Below are 17,964 nucleotides of genomic sequence, written 5' to 3' on the forward strand. Positions count from 1 at the left end.
CCTGGTCCGCCTTTCTGTGTGGAGTGTGCATGTTCTCCCTGTGCACGCGTGGCTTCTGTCCGGGTACTCCAGCTTCCTCCCACCACCAAAAACATGCTCACTAGGTTAATTGGTGATTCTAAAATTGGCCGTAGGTATGAGTGTGAGGGTGCCTGGTTGTCTGTCTCTCGATGTCAGCCCTGCGATTGGTGACCAGTCCAGAGTGTACCCCGCCTCTCACCCAATGACAGCTGGGATAGGCTCCAGCCCCCCCGCAACCCCAAACATGACAATTGATATAGAAAATGGAAGGATGGCCAAACTGATGTTTTTAAATATTATTCTACAGATGCTCTTCAGTGTTTCCTGGGGTCTGTCTCTTAAATGGACTGCACTAATGAGGATAAAAACACAGTAACTCTGAGTGTTAAATATATTAAAGGCTGAGTGTTCATGCACAACTGCTGTAAGTTTCCAATATGTGACTCTTTAGTTCACAGTTGACTGATGGAAGTGCACGTTTTAGCTGAGGCGTCGAAACTGATTAGTTTAAAAGTTGAGCAACTAGTTGAGCATTAACTTTCAATTTTTGGTGAAATTGAACAAAACAGCAGCAAAATCTTTTGGTGCATTATCTGAGGTGTATGGGGTGTATATCATGTACATGTGTTTGAATGGCACAAAAGATTTTGTGAAGGTAGTGAGGATGTCCAAGATGAAGAACATGCTAGGCGCTCATGCACATCAGAAACTTCTAACAACATTCAACAGGTTGAACAAATAGTTCAAAAGGATCGAAGACTCAGTATAAGAAAGATAGTAGAAACTTGTTGGCTTTTTTCTGTGTATTGTCTTTTTAACTATTTTACAATGTCTTTGAGTTTTAGAAAAGCGCTCTATAAATAAAATGTATTATTATTATTATTTATCAATAAATTCAAGGCCATGTCAATTGCTTTCTTTGACATTAAGGGTATCATTTTGGAGAAGAACTCCAAAATGAACTCCAGATTGAACACATGCTTCAATCTACTGAGATGGGCATCCCAGTTGACGCAAAAAAAAAAAGTTAAGTGATATCTTCAAACAAATGATCAAAAGAAGTTTTCTCTCAGATTCCAGTATCCTGATTTCCCCTTCTCTGACCAAGGTTCTTCTATGATGTTCATATTCATTAACATCCTCATTTTTATGTATCTTTGTGAAATTAATAACTTAATAGTTCATAATTACTTGTCTGTATTATCGCAGAATAAAACACATTCAATGTTTTTGTGCACCCATGCACCTCCACACACAGCAGGTGCCTTTTTTTAGAATTTTGCTCCTACTCCTTAAACATCCAGAGTCCACCACTGCCTAATAGGGCCTATAGGCAGATGTTTCTGTAATGTTAGTTTAAATAAAAAAAGGACTTCTTTACATAACCATTTTGAGTCAACACACACACATCAAAATATGGAAGTTGGGACTGGTTGCTAGAGGGGTGCCCGTGAGCTCTGTCGAGAAGTCTTTGAGCAAGATGCCATACCCCAGACTACTCATGGCGCCCCCTGTGTGCAGACCCTCATTTTGCATGCCCATAGGATCTGTTTGTGCATGTGTGCATTTCCTATGGCATATGGGGGTAAGTAGCATGTGTCTTAATTACAAACCGTAAGCGAGGATTAAGTGTGGCTCAGTATTAAGAGTCGGTTGTTTCTCAATTAGGGTTTGATCCCCCAGCTTCTACAGTCACATGTTGATGTGAACTTGAGAAAGACACATCCTCAGATCATAAACGCTTCAGCATAGTGGTTTTTTGCATCATGGGTATGAATGGGATTGGATCATACTGATGGCAGCCTTCATTATCAGTGTCATACAGCTAGAAAAGTGCTATATAAGTTTGAGCTATACAAGCTCAAGTACTGATGCACATAAATGGAAAAAAAAATATTTTTTAAAGATTATTTTTGGCAACACTCTGAAAACAGATATGATAGGTGAAGAGAGACAGAAAACATGGGAAGAAAGAGTGGGGGGAATACCTGCACCAAACAGCACCAAAACAGCCTCTGCATAGGAGCACTCACTCCAACCACTGAACCAAACCAGCGCTTAAAAAAGATCGAAGAGAAAATGAGAGGAATGTCACTAATGATATAATTAAATGTTTGTGTAATGCACACATCAAATAAACTCAACTTTCCATTAAAATGATTGAAAATAAAAGCTTAAAGGTCCAAATAAAAATCTAATTTGCGCTGACAGAAAGTATCTTGATCACAATACTACACACTGGTAGTGGTGTGTTACACATGCTTGACCACTAGGTGTCAGCCTTTACTTTGGGGAAGTGGAGCTTGGTGCATAGGGTGCAAAACTGGTCAAGTTTTGCAATAGAAAGGCATTGTATCTGGAGAAAAAAATAAATACCCATAAAAAGATTATCCAGTGTTTTTCTGTTTTTATTTTTGCATTAAAATTGTTGTTTTAAATGTTTTATACACCATCTTAGTGGACAAATCAAAACACTTTGTACAGTAGGTGGTGTCTGCATAATTGAAACCAAAATCTTACATTTAATGAAACAGAATAATGGGTGCTGGTTTGACTCGGTTGGTAAAGCAGGTGCCCAGATAAGAAGGCTACAGTCCTGGTTGTCAGATTGATTCCTGATCCTGGTGCTGTTTTGGTGTTTACCCCCATTCTCTCTCCCTGTAGTTCCTGTTTCTCCTCATCTGTCTTACAGAAAAAGGGCACAAATAATAATACAAATCTTTTGGAAAAAGGGCTGACTTCTAAACACTGATGGGGAGACTGACTAAACTGTCAGTATTGTTATAGAACTGCAGAAAGATCCAACCTGTAGGTTATGTGGTTGTAAGATGGAGCAACCTTTATCTATGTCATCTGTTGCTGCAACAAGGGTATCAATGTTAATTACTATTTAGAAAGACCACATTATGACCAGCATTTCCTCTCATTTACAATATCTGCTGCAATCTGTTTCTGTTTAAAGATGTAGTTCAAAATCTGGAGAAAAAAGTTAAAGATATATGCAATGATAAATCAAATGTGTTAATTTTGCAGTCTTCCTTATCTATGCACCTCATGAAAAAAGTCACATCTTCCCACACTCTCATTAATAATTACTAACCTTTCTATTATATATCTTTGACTGATCACCAAGAAATGCATGCACATGAGAAAGGGAAATGCACTAGCATGTGTCCCCACTAAGTTAACAAATTGTAACCTCTTGTTAAAATTGAAGCATTTTATGCCCTCCGTTGAATAATCTTCTACAGCTGCCAGTTGCTGATCTTTCCCACACTAGAAGCTTCGGATGATTGCTGAGACATGCACCATCACCAACGAGCCTCACATGTGATCACAGGATGTGATAACAGATTATCAAGTGAAACATTTCTAAACGCAGTTTTGAATGTAGGTTACTGCTGATAAATACTGAGGCTCTTGCAAAATACTTTTTTACAATTTAGCTCCCTAGTAGGGCAAGGTTGAGCTTAAATCATCTTTAAAAGTACGTTGACATACACTATATTGCCAAAAGTATTCACTCACCTGCCTTGACTCTCATATGAATTTAAGTGAAATCCCATTCTTAATCCATAGAGTTTAAAGGGGCAGTGTGTAATATTTAGCCTAGTAGCATTTAGCTGAACAAACTTGGTAAAATAAAGTGAAACATTGCTAAGACGGTCTATCTAAAAAATTGTTTAGTCATCTAAATTCAAAAATAGCTATTTTGAGAAAAAACAACTCAGAATAAACCTTTAATTCATACATAGGGTGGTTCCTATGTAGAACCCACTTCTAGATGTTGATATTCAGTTTTACACACTGCACCTTTAATATGACGTCGGTCCACCCTTTGCAGCTATAACAGCTTTAACTCTTCTGGGAAGACTTTCCACAAGGTTTAGGAGTGATTTTATGGAAATTTTTGACCATTCTTCCAAAAGCGCATTTGTGAGATCACACACTGATGTTGAATGAGAAGGCCTGGCTCTCAGTCTCCGCTCTAATTCATCCCATCGGGTTGAGGTCAGGACTCTGTGCAGGCCAGTCTAGTTCATCCACACCAAACTCTCTCATCCATGTCTTGATGGACCTTGCTTTGTGCACTGGTGCACAGGCATGTTGGAACGGGAAGGGGCCATCCCCAAACCGTTCCCACAAAGTTGGGAGCATGGAATTGTCCAAAATCTCTTGGTATGCTGAAGCACTCAGAGTTCTTTTCACTGGAACTAAGGGGCCAAGTCCAGCTCCTGAAAAACAACCCCACACCATAATCCCCCCTCCACCAAACTTTACACTTGGCACAATGCAGTCAGACAAGTACTGTTCTCCTGGCAACTGCCAAACCCAGACTCGTCCATCAAATTGCCAAATGGAGAAGCGCAATTCGTCACTCCAGAGAATGTGTCTCCACTGCTCTAGAGTCCAGTGGTGGCATGCTTTACACCACTGCATCCGATGCTTTGCATTGCACTTGGCTTGTATGGCTTGGTTGAGCTGCTCGGCCATGGAAACCCATTCCATGAAGCTCTCTACGCACTGTTCTTGAGCTAATCTGAAGACCACATGAAGTTTGGAGGTCTGTAGCGATTGACTCTGCAGAAAGTTGGTGACCTCTGCGCACTATGCGCCTCAGCATCCATCATTTTACGTGGCCCACCACTTTGTGTCTGAGTTGCTGTCATTCCCAATCACTTCCACTTTGTTATAATACCACTGACAGTTGACTGTGAAATATTAAGGAGCAAGGAAATTTCACGACTGGACTTGTTGTACAGGTGGCATCCTATCACAGTACCACGCTGGAATTCACTGAGCTCCTGAGAGTGACCCATTCTCTCACAAATGTTTGTAGAAACAGTCTGCATGCCTAGGTGCTTGATTTTATACACCTGTGGCCAGGGAAGTGATTAGAACACCTGATTTCAATTATTTGGATGGGTGAATAAATACTTTTGGCAATATAGTGTATTTCGTATTTTGTCGCAGAGGGTTAATTGTAGTTAGTGTGTTCACTGGGAATCTTACACAAGAGGCAGCATTGTAAGAAACACTGTGTTAAAAATGTTTTTAACTGATCCATTAAATGAAGCGGTTGGGAATCATTCTTTTCTAGTAAGAGGAACTTTGTGTCTCTTGATACAGCCAAACAATGCCACTGCTTAAATTACAACTTCACTATGCATGCAAAAAAGTTAAATATCAAAATTTGTGCCAATATTTACAGCTGATTTATCCAAGAGGATGTGGCTGCAGAGCTCTATGGTGGGGCGTTCGGCTGCAGACCTCTTCAATAGGGCGACTTCGACCATGGGGCGGGAAGTGACATACATTACCCAACCCGAATGACATCATGAATGATATATATTTTATAGACAAAATTGAAAATTTATTGAGTGGTATAAATTTGAATTTAACACACCACAAGCTAAGAAAAACCCAAAGAAGGTTAGAGTTAGGCCACCCTACCCCAACGATTAGGATAAGGTAGAAGGATAAAATTAAAAATTACATCATTAAGTAAGGAAAAACCCAAAAAGGTTTAGTACGTCACTTCCTGCCCCATGGTGGAAGTTCACATTGTAGAGGCTCACTGTGAGCCCTACACATTTTGTATGAAGCCCTGAACATGAAAGAACTACCAGACTGTAACTCCCTGCTCCTCTTAACTCCACTTGACTCAGCCTCTCTTTGCACTAGAGACACCTGGTCATCTTTACAATATATAAATAAAGGATTTTATCTACTAACATTTGGGAATATCAGCATATTGGATATCAGCAAGAATCTAATATTGTGCATCCCTAAGTTTCACAAGTTTCTACATAGGACTGAGTGTGGACTTTAAGACATAACTTAAGTTAAGCTGGTGCAACAGGCCAAAGAATGTTTGGGCATATTTCATTTATTTCTGACTTTTGCACAAGTACTCTGCAAAGTTGACTTTTAAGAGAGGCCACTTTTTGCCACATTTGATCCACAAAGCCAGCAGGTGTTTTGTGACACTCAGGTAGGTATTATCTGTGGCCATGGACCACAATACCAAAACATCAGTGACACAGATTCTTTGTTTGCTGTCAAAGACAATGTTGAAAAATGTAGAAGTGGCTTTCTCATCTCTGTTCTCACTGCTTATCTCCTTTCCCACAGCAAGTTTTGCTCATGCGTAAAAAAGGAGAAGGGAAAAGGTGCCATTATAGATAAAGGAGTTCTAAATCATGATGCAAATGTTTGACATCAGCATTACTTTTTAAAAAAAATTGCAGAGTCTCTGGTTGGCAGTTGAGTCAGGGACTCTGCAGCCTCTCTTCCCTCTTCCCTCTCAAGCAGAGTCGGGGGGTGAACGCCTGTTTGAAGCTCTCCCCCCTGGGCTCCAGGGTTCTGTGGGATCTGGGTGTGCTGACACTGTTAGCACGCCTGATATGAGAGCCTGATCAAAGCTGGCTCATTCTGCCTGACCGATTTCCACAGGATTAAGGATTAGGGAGACAGGAAGCTGGGAGAGGCACAGAGACAATCTGGGAGAGACAAAAAAGGGATAGTGAGTGTTATGGACAGTGAATGGGATGGAAAAATGTTGAAGGAGACAGAAAGGTTATAGGGCACAGGCAGAGGACATCTTGAAGAAACGGTCAGAAAAAGTCAGTTAAGTGACACAGAAAACAAACAAGCACAAACGTGAAGTACTCTAAAAAGTCCAAGGACAGGGATAAAAACATCCTAAACACTTTTTTACTGAAAATGAAGCTTTTGGAGTCAATTAGCAGACACTCCCTTAGCTCAGCTGCCTTCTTTTTACAGGTTATAGTTCAATTAGACAGTTTAACCAGACTACTGTCCTTATTCCTCTATACATGCATAAGAAAAGAATGGATATATTGAGTAGAGCATGTATGACTCCACCACAGCAGAAGTTAGATGCTTTGAGCCTGAGACTGGACCGACAAGGCCCTCGGCCAAGAGCCAGACGGAACCAGGATCCCAATCCCTCCTCTTGGAGTTCAGGCTTAATGGGAGTCAAAGACATCCTGTCAGAAACAGCAGCATAACTGTGTTTTACACCCGAGTTCCGAGCAGTTATCAAATTTCTTTGTTTATTTTTTGTCTTTTAATACTCCAAGCAGATTATTTATGACACGATATCACAGTTTTCTTTCAGCTGAGGGAGAAAAGCTGTTCAAAAAGCAGCGCTATCAGTCTGCTCTGCAAGCACAGTTATGCACTGCAGGAGGAGGCCAACATGGAGGAGAAAGTGTGGCATGCAATTATGCACAGGTGGAGAAAAAAGAAGCAAATACTTCAAATGATCATCTGTTTAAATACAGTTCAGTTTACCTATGACATTTATCTAGATGTGGCTGTCTGTTAACAGATTAATGATCTCCAAAAAGCTTTGAGCACAGAGATATCTGCATGTCCACTTCTCACCTTCATCCTAAGATATCTTCTGAGCAAATTTCTGTCATTAAAACAACTCAGAAACTTAGTTTAAACCCTCTAAAAAAACTCTGGGTTTAAAGTGGGTCATGCCCATAAATAGAGGTAAGGGGACGGGACAGGTTGTGCTAGAGGAGAACATGCACAGGTTAAGTAGGGTCGGGTAGAATTTTCGGGCCCAATCTAAGCTCTAATTCAGCCTCTCCCACACTTAAGTACACTGTGGCCCTGTTTGAGACCTGAAAATATTCCAGGGCTCATCAAAACACTTGAACAATCATAACATGAGACTTAAATAATGCATTTACCTTTCTTTTTTTCGTCATTTTATTACACAAACAGGATATTTCAATGCAAATGCATTGCTTTCAGATACACTTACATGGAAAGTGTACGTGGAAAGTATTTGTTGGGTCACAAACAAGCAGCAACCTCCGGTCCTAAAAAAAAAAATTAAGCCAATGCGGAAGTGCAAAAAATTGCTATACTGTGAGTGTCCACTTGAGGCTGGCTGCAGGAACACTGGAAGTCCCATCTGGACACCTGTTAAACAGCCGGCTTTTACCCTGGTTTACCGCCTGGTTCAAAACACTAAATGTGTCTCATTAGCTAATGTCTTATTGTGTTCTCACTGTTCGGGGGTTGAATTTTTTTGTACCACAATCGTCTGGATTATATTTAAGATAAACCTCACTTCACACTGATTGGCGCATCTCATTTGATTGACAGATAGCTCGACAGGCAGAGGCTACGTTTCTGTCAACCAGAATGCTATCTGGGTAACTGACAGGAAGTCGCACCTAGGGGGTGGGCCGTTAGGTTGATCCAAAGTCCAGTTGAGACCACGATTTCAATATGGAAGTCTCCGCGGATTGGTTTCAGGAGCTGTTTGAGTCTGCCTATTGTAAGCAGACAGCTGACGTCCAGTTCTTTCTACTGTCTATGGTCACAAAGTACAATTAATGAGCCTCTCCACCTTATTTTGTTTTAACTAGGCATCTACAAAGTCACTTAAAGTATTTTCTCACATTAATCTCTGAGAGCGTCTTGTGAAAACACTGATAAGTTCTTAGAATTGAAATTGCATAGCATAGTAGAGTGTTTAGCAAGTGTCATCAGTAAATTCAGCACCAGTTAAACTGTGACATCGGTTATATACATCGGACAAAATGAATGATAAAAAGGTGACATGAGTAAATACTTCTTGCTGTGTTTTGTTACATCTCAATTTTGAAAATAACATATAATCAAGCATTTCATGTCCATTTGATTCAATTTCAAATATCGATCATCTTTAGCTATTGTAAATAACCTCTTACAGCCCACCTACAGTACCTCTGGGGCCCATCAGTGTGCCCCGGCCCACACTTTGGGAAGCCCTGCCCTTGTAGTTGATCATGCTAACACATTTGCAAGCAGCTAGCTGGTTGTATTTTCAACGGTGAAAACATGAACAAATTTTACAGCTCTGTAAATTTCATGCAACTCTCTTTTTTGCTTAGGGTACAAATCAGAACAATGTCCTTCTGCTAGCATGTAGTAATACCAAAAGAGAGACGATGATGATGCAACTCTGGCTATGCATAGTATTTATATTGTTCAACAACTGGCTCAAAACCCAGTGCAGATATCATGGATCATGCTCTCTTTCCCTATACTTCCTGTTTCTCTTCATCTGTCCCATCCAATACGGACAAAAAGGCCCAAAAACCATCTGTAACCTTCCACTAGAGGCCGCTATCTCACATGCACCTCCACAACTTCCTCATTGCTGCTACATCCCTCCTCTGCCTATTTGTTCTGTTGCAGCTGTCTGTCTCTGTGCTCTTATGAAATATATACGCAATATGGACGTAAGAATTTGGCAACACCTCTTAATTATTAAATTCAGACCTGTTGCAACAGTTGTATAAAATCCAGCACCTACCCATGCAGTCTACATTTGCAAAGATTTGTGATACAAAATGGGTCGTTCTGAAGTATTTAGGAACAACAGCAACTAAGCCATGAAGCAGAAAAGCACATAAAATTACAGAGCGGGGTCAATGACTACAAAGGTACATGGTGTGGAAAAGTTGTCATCGCTCTGCTGATTCCATGGCTGAAAATTTCTGAACTTGGAATTAGTTTCCATGGCTGAGCAGCTGCATGCAAGCCTCGAAAGTCCAATGCCAAGTGTCAGATGGAGTGGTGTAAAACATGCTGACACTGGACTTTGGAGCAGTGAAACATATTCTGAGAAGTCACGCTTCTGTTTGCCAGTCAGATGTGTGAGTCTGGGTTTTGCAGATGACGGGAGAACGTTACCTGCCTGACTGCATTGCACCAACTGTCTGGGGCTGTTTTTCAGGGTTTGGGCTTGGCCCCTTATCTCCAGTGAAGGACAATTCCAATGCTTGAACATACAGTGCCAAGACATCTTGGACAATGCTATGCTTCCAACTTTGCTGCAACATGACTATGCCCCAGCGCACAAAGCAAGGACTGTAAAGACATGGTTTGATGAGTTTGGTGTGGAAGAACTTCACTGGCTCACACAGAGACCTGACCTCAACCCCATCAGCACCTATGGGATGAAATGGAACAAGCCAGGCCTTCTTGTCAGCATCACTGCCTAATCTCATAAATGCTCAGGTAGCCAATACTTTTGTCCATAAAGTACATTTTTTGTAGTTCCTATCAACACCATATTCAGCAATATTTCCAAATAAAGTTCCTGTAAAGTTCCTGCTCAATTGTGCCCCCATGGCTGCAGATGGTTTAACAACGTTTGGTCCATATCCGTAAGCTTAAGAGAGAACGTGCAGAAATACAGACTTTGATACAGAGAGCTTTGTCTGTATGTGTTTTGAATGTAGAGCATAAATGAGCCTTAAAAAACAAACAGGTGTTCAGTTTTTGACATGTACGCTGAGCTAACATTGACATTTTGGAGCTTTATATTTCTGCAGCATTAGTGTTAGATCACTGAAAAGGAAGAGATTGTATGCTGTGATTGTGTTGGGTTAATTAATGATATATGCTGAGTAGAGGAAAAGGAATAGAGAGACACAGAAAGGGAGGAAGTGACCAGGAGAAAGAATGGGGACAATACACCTCCTGCCTGCCAGACTGGATTAAAAAGACTGGATGAAAGGTCAGGGAGAGGCAAAGTTTTCACCCCCATCAGATATGCACTTTCTCTGGCCTTTAGCCGATTAATTATCTCACAGTTCATGACACCAGGGTTGGTGTCCAGGCAATCACATTACACTCCACACCCTGAGCAACCTGATCTGGGGATTTTTAGCTGCTGGACAGTGAGTGTTTGTGTATGTGTGACAGGAGGAGGGGAGGAGTCTTTTTACACATTGGTGCCATCCATTATGACAAATTCACAGCGTGTGCTTTAGAGCTGTGATGATGTATTTATGCATGTATTCTCTACAGTTTCGGTGAAGCTAATCACACTTTAGTGAAGCATACAAAACTGAAGCATGTATTCACACCCTGTGAATGCTGCCTCATTTGCCAAAGCTTCTATCAATTCCTCCTTATAGCCAATAGCAATAAAGGAAGTGGTCCCACTGTCACAGAAACAGTTGGCACGGAAACAGCACATTACACCATCGTCCAATCCCCCTCCCATTCCTTTGTCGTCATCTCTCCCCTCCCCTCCCTTCCTCTCCTCTCGTCTCCAGTCCCCTCCTTCTCCTCCTCCCTCTCTCCCTATCTTGTATGTCTTTTTAGTCATCAATGAAATCACAACCAATCCTGCTGCTGGCCTGTCAGCGAGCATATAACACCTCATGAAACTACTCACAATCTCACCTCAGCTCAGAGTCCTTAATGGCCGATGTATATTTAATCATTTCAGCATGAAATAAAGATACACTGGATGCTGTTGCCACACCACCAGAGCCTGTTTTTCCCTCTCTGTCTCTGTTACGCTCATGATTTAATCCTGACTATTTCCCCATCTCTCTCTCTCTCTCTCTCTCTCTCCCTCTCTCTCTATCCCTGCTGGCTCCTCCCTCCATTTCTGTCCTGCTCTCCCTTCTCTCTGCCTCTCTGTCTCTGACACACGCACACATATATACACGCCCTCCACCCCCATCGCTGCAGTGTCTCAACTGCCTTGGAGCAAACGAGAGAGGATATAGAACACAGACGTTAATAAGAGAGAGTAAAAGGGAGTGAGATGTTTGTGTTTCCTGTGAAAATTAAGATATGAAGATGAAGCAGCAGGACTAAAAGGTGGATTGCACACAGCCTTTCTCTCCCTGCAAGACAAGGGCTTCTCTGCAGTATCCTTTGTAAATGGATGCTGCCTTGTGAGCACGGTAAGACTCTAAAAACATTTTTTTTTGTAATCACTGCATATGGCCTGGCTTTTAGCACACAGGAGGAGCACAAGATGCTGCTTCGCTGCAGCCATTGTAAGGACGAGTTTTTTCCTGATAAAAAATGGGGAAGGTGATGTTCATAGATGGCACACAGGCTGTCCAGTCCCCTCCTCCACCCTGCTAGCTGTGCCAGCGGACGCTGCTATCTTATGCTTGCAATTGGACTCATCATCTCCCAAGAGCATCCTTGTTTCTTAAAGACTGCTTTTATCCGTTCATGTAATTACTGTATGTAGGACGAGTTAAGCATGAATTGTAATTCTGTTTGCTTACGTGCATGCCTCTGCTCTGCCCAGGCCATGAGCTGTGAAATGGAAAAACTGAGGAAATGAGAGTGAAAGCACCATCACACGATCAGGTGTTCAGTACGTACAGCTGGCTTTACTAGATGTTGGATGTGAATTTGCAGTGGGAGGTGTGCAAATCCCGTGGAGCTTGACTCTGCGGGCACTAGGATAAGCGGGCAAATTGTGGCCTGACAGCAGCACAGGAGTGTTGTAGGATTTGCCAGAGGAGCCTGCTGTCTGCTGTTCTCATCGGCATTCATTAATAATAATCTCAAGCTGGGATTGCATTTGTTTGTGGATGTAAATCTCATCACTGAATCAGGGAAGCAAAGAGGCGATTTCTGTCATTCCAATTTCATTTCCATCAGAGCGTTACTGATTTTTTTTCTTTTTTCAATAGGGGTAGCGATTGGTTGTGTAGCATCAAGAGTGTATTTATGTGTAGTATATGTGAGAGCCAGTGCAGGGAGGGGTCGAGGGGCTTGGGGGGGTTTAACAGTAGGGAGGCAGATGGGGCAGAGGGGCGGAGGTTGATGCAGCAGAGAGGCAAGGGAGAGAGAAAGAAGAAGATTTGTAACAGATTGGAAGAAAGACGGGGAGGAAGACTGTGATAATTTCACGTCTTTTCTGAGCATGTGACACAGGAAGAACACTGGATGTGTCCATGATAGTTCCACCAGCAGCAGCAGGACTAGCTCATGTCGAGGCCCTCAGACATCTGTGAATCAAGGCAAAGATGGAGGATGAAGTCCTGCATGCCTCTAAACACTGCTGATGAAGAAATTTATCAGGAATATTGCTGATACTTCAGCTAAACCCTCTGTGATGCTGCCAGATCTTAGCTGTTTGTGGAAATGTAAAATCTAGATGGAATTATTGATCACAGCCTTAGTATAATTCCCAAAGACAGAGTTAAACCTTTAAAGGGTTGATTTTAATGTTCCTGCTCTGAAAAGAAAGTGCTTTAGCTTTGAAAATCAGCCTAATAAGTAACACATAACTTATTATTATCTCCTATTAGCAATCTCAAATTGCTGCTGTCGTTAAACTGAATTGATTGAATTGGAGCGCTGCAAACTATGGATTGTTTTTATTTATTGACTTATCCACAGATCATTTTTGCTGTTATTTGAATGATCTTTTACACCTTCAGGTGCCATAAATGCTGAAAAACACTCAACATCAGTTCACAGAGCCAAATAAAGACATCTTCAAAGTGTCTTTTTTAAACAATTACTTCAAAATCAAACATTGTACAAGATGACAATAAGGAAGCTTTATCTTGCAAATACTTGACAATTCTACTTAAAAAAATCAAAATAATTTGCTGACAGCCATGATGCTTAGCCTTTAAATATAATCTTTAGTTTAATGGATGAACTGATTTTGTTTTATGGGTGTTATTAGTTTTAACAAAACTTTGAGGGATTGTGATTTAACATGGCTTTGGCATGGGATAGAGTTCATACTCATCTGGGTGAGTTTCAAGAAAGAAATCTCAGAGGGTCTCATTCATTACAGGCTAATCAGAGCAACATGATGAAGCAGGTATGCACCACCATCGAGGAGTAAATGACAAAACACACCCTACAGGTAACTGCTACTGTTGCTCACTATCAGTGGAGCCAGGTGGTAGGTCAAACTCAAGCTGAAGCCGGTCAGGACAATAGCAAAACATCTTTTCTACCAAGAAAAGCTTCCAGTGTGGTTCTTTGCTCTCCTTTTAATAAATAAATGATGTCCAATTCTGGTAAAACTGCTGCTATAGCTACAACAACGCTAATCTCCTCACAGGCTTGCCGTGAAACAAGGTCAGACTACGTTTTCAGCATAATCAGAACCTGATGCAACAATCAGAAAGTCAGTTCAGACAGTGCAACTGAGTCACTTACGACGCACAACCATCACGCACAACTTGTGTGCTAACATTATACGGTCTGATGGTCCTGCTCGACCTGAGTGCTCACACTGAACGAGAAAAGTCAGGACGGACTTTGAAAAAAATCTGAGATTCTTTTTTAAAAGTATATATACTGAGGTTGAAATATCCAGTCATATCCTAGCGCTCTCTCTCCCACTATCTCTCTGTCCATCCCACACACACCAACAGCATCACCCTCCATGTCAGCTGCAGGTCAGCTAGGAGGACTATTCTCATTTATTTCCTTTATTATAGGAAGGGTGGGGGCATAAAAAAGTCATTCCTGCTGTTGTCATGATGATTTAAAATGCTGTCTGACAGTTTACAAAGGAAAAAATACCTCACAGCTGAGGATTCTGCTTGTGGTTCTGCTATCACTGAGGAGTGTCTGGAGTCATACAGCTAAAATATCTAACAAGATAGGGTCATGGTCAGCCATCATATCCCTCTGTGCACAGCATGACAAACAACTGACATTAGTGCAACTTCCAATTGAGTCATGCGGCTCAAAATTTGTGGCTGAACTAAATAGATTTCGCACAGCGTACGCCTAACTTTAGACTTCAGTAACCCAGTGAGTAACTGCCATTAGCATTAGCCCCAAGCTATTGTGTCATTCATTGTTATGTTTTTTTAGAAAAATACAGTAAAGTAAATACAGTATATTTGTTAACAGTAGGGGTCACCAACCTGTAGATCCTGATGAAACTTTCAGATGCTTTGTTTCATACTAGGCTAAATTTGTCATTTCCAACAAAGTTTTTAATGAATTCATTTCTTTCTAAAATCCTTAAACCTAAATCATCATATACATTTACATCTTTATTAAGAGTAGGGAAAACACATATCAAGTTGTGTTTATTTCCTCCCTTTCTATCACTTCTTTAGATCAAAAATATTATCCATTAACTTTTATACCGATAGGAAAATTATATTAACCTGACATGCCAGATGGATTTGTTTCACACATCCATCTGGGAAAGCTTCAATCCGTTTGAGAGAAGGCAGAGGCTTTGAAAAAGCTCAGAGGGTGATTGGATGAACATTCTATCTGTCACATCTCTACGGGCCAATAAGAGCAACAAAACACGTGACCTAGCAGCTATCGAGCTGCATGTGCGCAGTTACCGAGGAATAACATGAAACATGGCGACTATAGAAATGTAAGTACTCAACTTTTGTCGTTTTTGCAAAGAAAACTCACTGCTGTTCTTTGTTCTTCTTTCAATGAAGAATTGTTATCAAGTTCTGATAAAACTTACGTTTTAGCAGCATCCATGCTAAGCTCTTCCGCCATAATTGCACCGGCCTCTTGCTGCTGTTTGGTTACGTCACGACCTGACTGTGCCTGAAAGTACTGCCCCTTGTCACTGATTGGTCCTGTCACTTTCTAACCGGGTCCAAACGGTTAACAAGATGGATTCACCAGTGAAAAACAAGGAAATGGGTGTATCCATCTGCTGTGCAAGGTTAAAATTATATTGAATGAAAAGCAAATAGGAATTTTTTTTCAATGAATTTTGACATGTAGATCTAGCATTCTTTATAAATCCTGATGGGATCTATGGTTACAGTCTTCTTTACACATGTCAGTTAGCCTAGCCTCTATTCCCCCCAACATCCTCACATTGGTGACAACAACAAGTCAAGTCATGGCAAAAATCTATGGCTTTGTGATCACCTAATCTGACAAACAGAACACTTAAACCTCAAAAAAGTGGAGACTTTGGCTTAAACCACACCCGTGGCTACTGCCTCATTCACCGTAAATGACGCTAATTAGCCTGGTCATCCACTGACTTGGTTTAAGCCTTCATTAGCTTGTAGCTTTTCAAAAGGAACCTGTCTGATGACAGAATGGAGGTTGAAACATCTGCACAGTGCTATCACAAATGAAGCTGCATGCTGTGTGTTAACATCAGAGAGAAAACTGTGGCCTTTAGCATCCCATCTTGGCTCAAAACTGGAATCACGACTACAAATGTTTTGCATACAAATAGCATATTCAAGGATAGACACTATCTGCATCCACAATGCTTTGTGGGGATTCTGTCCAGCTCTGATCTCTTACCCTCTCAGTGTAAACCTAAGTCAAATGGCTGCTAACTATTAGGATGTAAACCAAGGTCACATTCAATCTAAGAAAAGCCTCTATCGCCCCTGAAAACTGAATATCAAATTCATTTTTGAATTGCAGCTGTAAAATCTTCAGCTCTCCTCTGAAACCTGTCAGCACGTGTCAGAGGTCGCTGATGACCTTGGCTTTGAAATGATGGATGATCGGGTGCAGTGTGAAATCCCAGAATACTGAAAAGGTTAATCACGTGCTTACATAAGGGTCTACATCGAGTTTAACACACAAACACACTGAAAATGTCACTGCACCCTCATTTCAGACTGTTTAAACATAATAATGGAAGATGATCTGACTTTGATTTTGTTTCTTTTTCTAACGAAACACACAGCCATTCCCAGTTATTCCTAAATATGTGCAGAAATAAGCTTTATGTTTTTGTTCTATTATTGATTATGGTCAATCATGCAACCTTCCTGCATGAAAACAAGAGCTCCAGTGAGAAAAAACCTTATGCTGAGCTGACCTCCTTCCACCTCTTTTGTTACTTGCTACATCCACTTCACTGGGTGACATAATGGCGAGGGACAGCAGGGACAGACGGGGTTTTAAAGCGACAGTGGCTGCTGGGGTGAAAGCTCTAGAACCGAGGAGGCCAGTGTCACTGTCTGATGCACTTTTGGTCATCTTTAACCTTGTAGGTGAGCGAACCGCTCGTCTTGGACAATTACATTCAGCTCTATTACAGTTAAATACCAAGGGAGGGGAGCATGGGTCCCTGAGCAGCCTGCTTAATAATATGATTTATCTAAGATGTCATTTATCTCCTGGAGAGGCAGAAACAGCGTTACGACTTAATCTATACATTTATTTATAAGATAGCATGTAAATTAAAGCGTTAACGAGATGTAGGGGCGATGAAATATCCTATAAAACCAAAGAGGAAATGCATGTCCCTTATGCTCTGGTCTCTTGGTGTCTTTATGTGCAGTAAGGGCAGTGCTCTCACTCAACTGGCTCAGTGCTTGTGTTTGTTTTGGGTGTCTAATCCTTGCCAGGTACTGGGACAAAGTGTCATCGCTGCACACATGGCTGTAAGACAGATTCTCTCAGACAGGCGCTGATGTAGAGAGAGAAAGAAGACCAATAAATTACCTAACAGCAGATCATCAGTGAGTAAAAGCAGAAAGTTGAATCAGACAAAAATCTAAGGGCGGGGCTCTGTGAATGACAAAGGATTAAGTTGGTGCTACATGAAATAACATCAGCTCGATTTATCCCTCTCTGTCTCAGCCTCCTTTCTAATCTGTGCTGGTTGTCTCATACAGGGGCCGGTCTGTTTTCCCGGAGCTGGCGAGTGAGAGGGCCTTACTTTCAGCACTCAAATCTGAGAGGGCAGAGCAGAGGGGGACTAACAGAGCAACTTTGTGTTCCATCGCACACACATAACACAAGTCATATGACAACAAGGGGGTGGATGAGAGGGAGGAGGGGGAGAGTAGGGCCTACCACACACTGATGAGGAAAGGAGTGTGGAGCTGCTACTGTGCCTCTTTACACAGCAGATATAGTGATATTAAAACAGAATGTTAAAAAGCTGTGAAATCCGGCAGCTATTTTAAATTCTGTCTTAGTCTTTAGGTTAAAAGTGTCTTTAAATTTCAGTCACAGTTTTCACTCTTGAAAGTTTTAGTCTCACTCTTGAAAGTTTTAGTCTAGCTCTGGGGTTGGCAATTGGTGGTGTGGGGGCCAAATGCGGCCCCTCGTCTCACTCAGAGAAGTCTTAAAGTCAATTTCAAAAGTTGCAAACCAAGGAAAACTTGACAAAATACCTGCCATGAAATCAGGAAAATC

General features: G+C 41.3%; 2 protein-coding genes across 3 annotated transcripts in view; one reads left to right on the forward strand and one right to left on the reverse strand.

Annotated features, from left to right (window-relative positions):
* The window catches only part of sppl3 (signal peptide peptidase 3), a 183,471-nt gene that overhangs the window by 68,710 nt on the left and 96,797 nt on the right, over positions 1-17,964 (reverse strand). The gene's annotated exons all lie outside the window — the stretch shown is intronic.
* gnaz (guanine nucleotide binding protein (G protein), alpha z polypeptide) overlaps positions 11,514-17,964 on the forward strand; it is a 68,309-nt gene continuing 61,858 nt past the window's right edge. Inside the window, exon 1 of the mRNA XM_041810449.1 lies at positions 11,514-11,765. The gene's annotated coding sequence lies outside the window, so the exon portion shown is untranslated. The remainder of the gene's footprint in view (positions 11,766-17,964) is intronic.

The sequence above is a fragment of the Cheilinus undulatus genome, linkage group 17, assembly GCF_018320785.1.
Source record: "Cheilinus undulatus linkage group 17, ASM1832078v1, whole genome shotgun sequence".
Classification (NCBI taxonomy): Eukaryota; Metazoa; Chordata; class Actinopteri; order Labriformes; family Labridae; genus Cheilinus; species Cheilinus undulatus.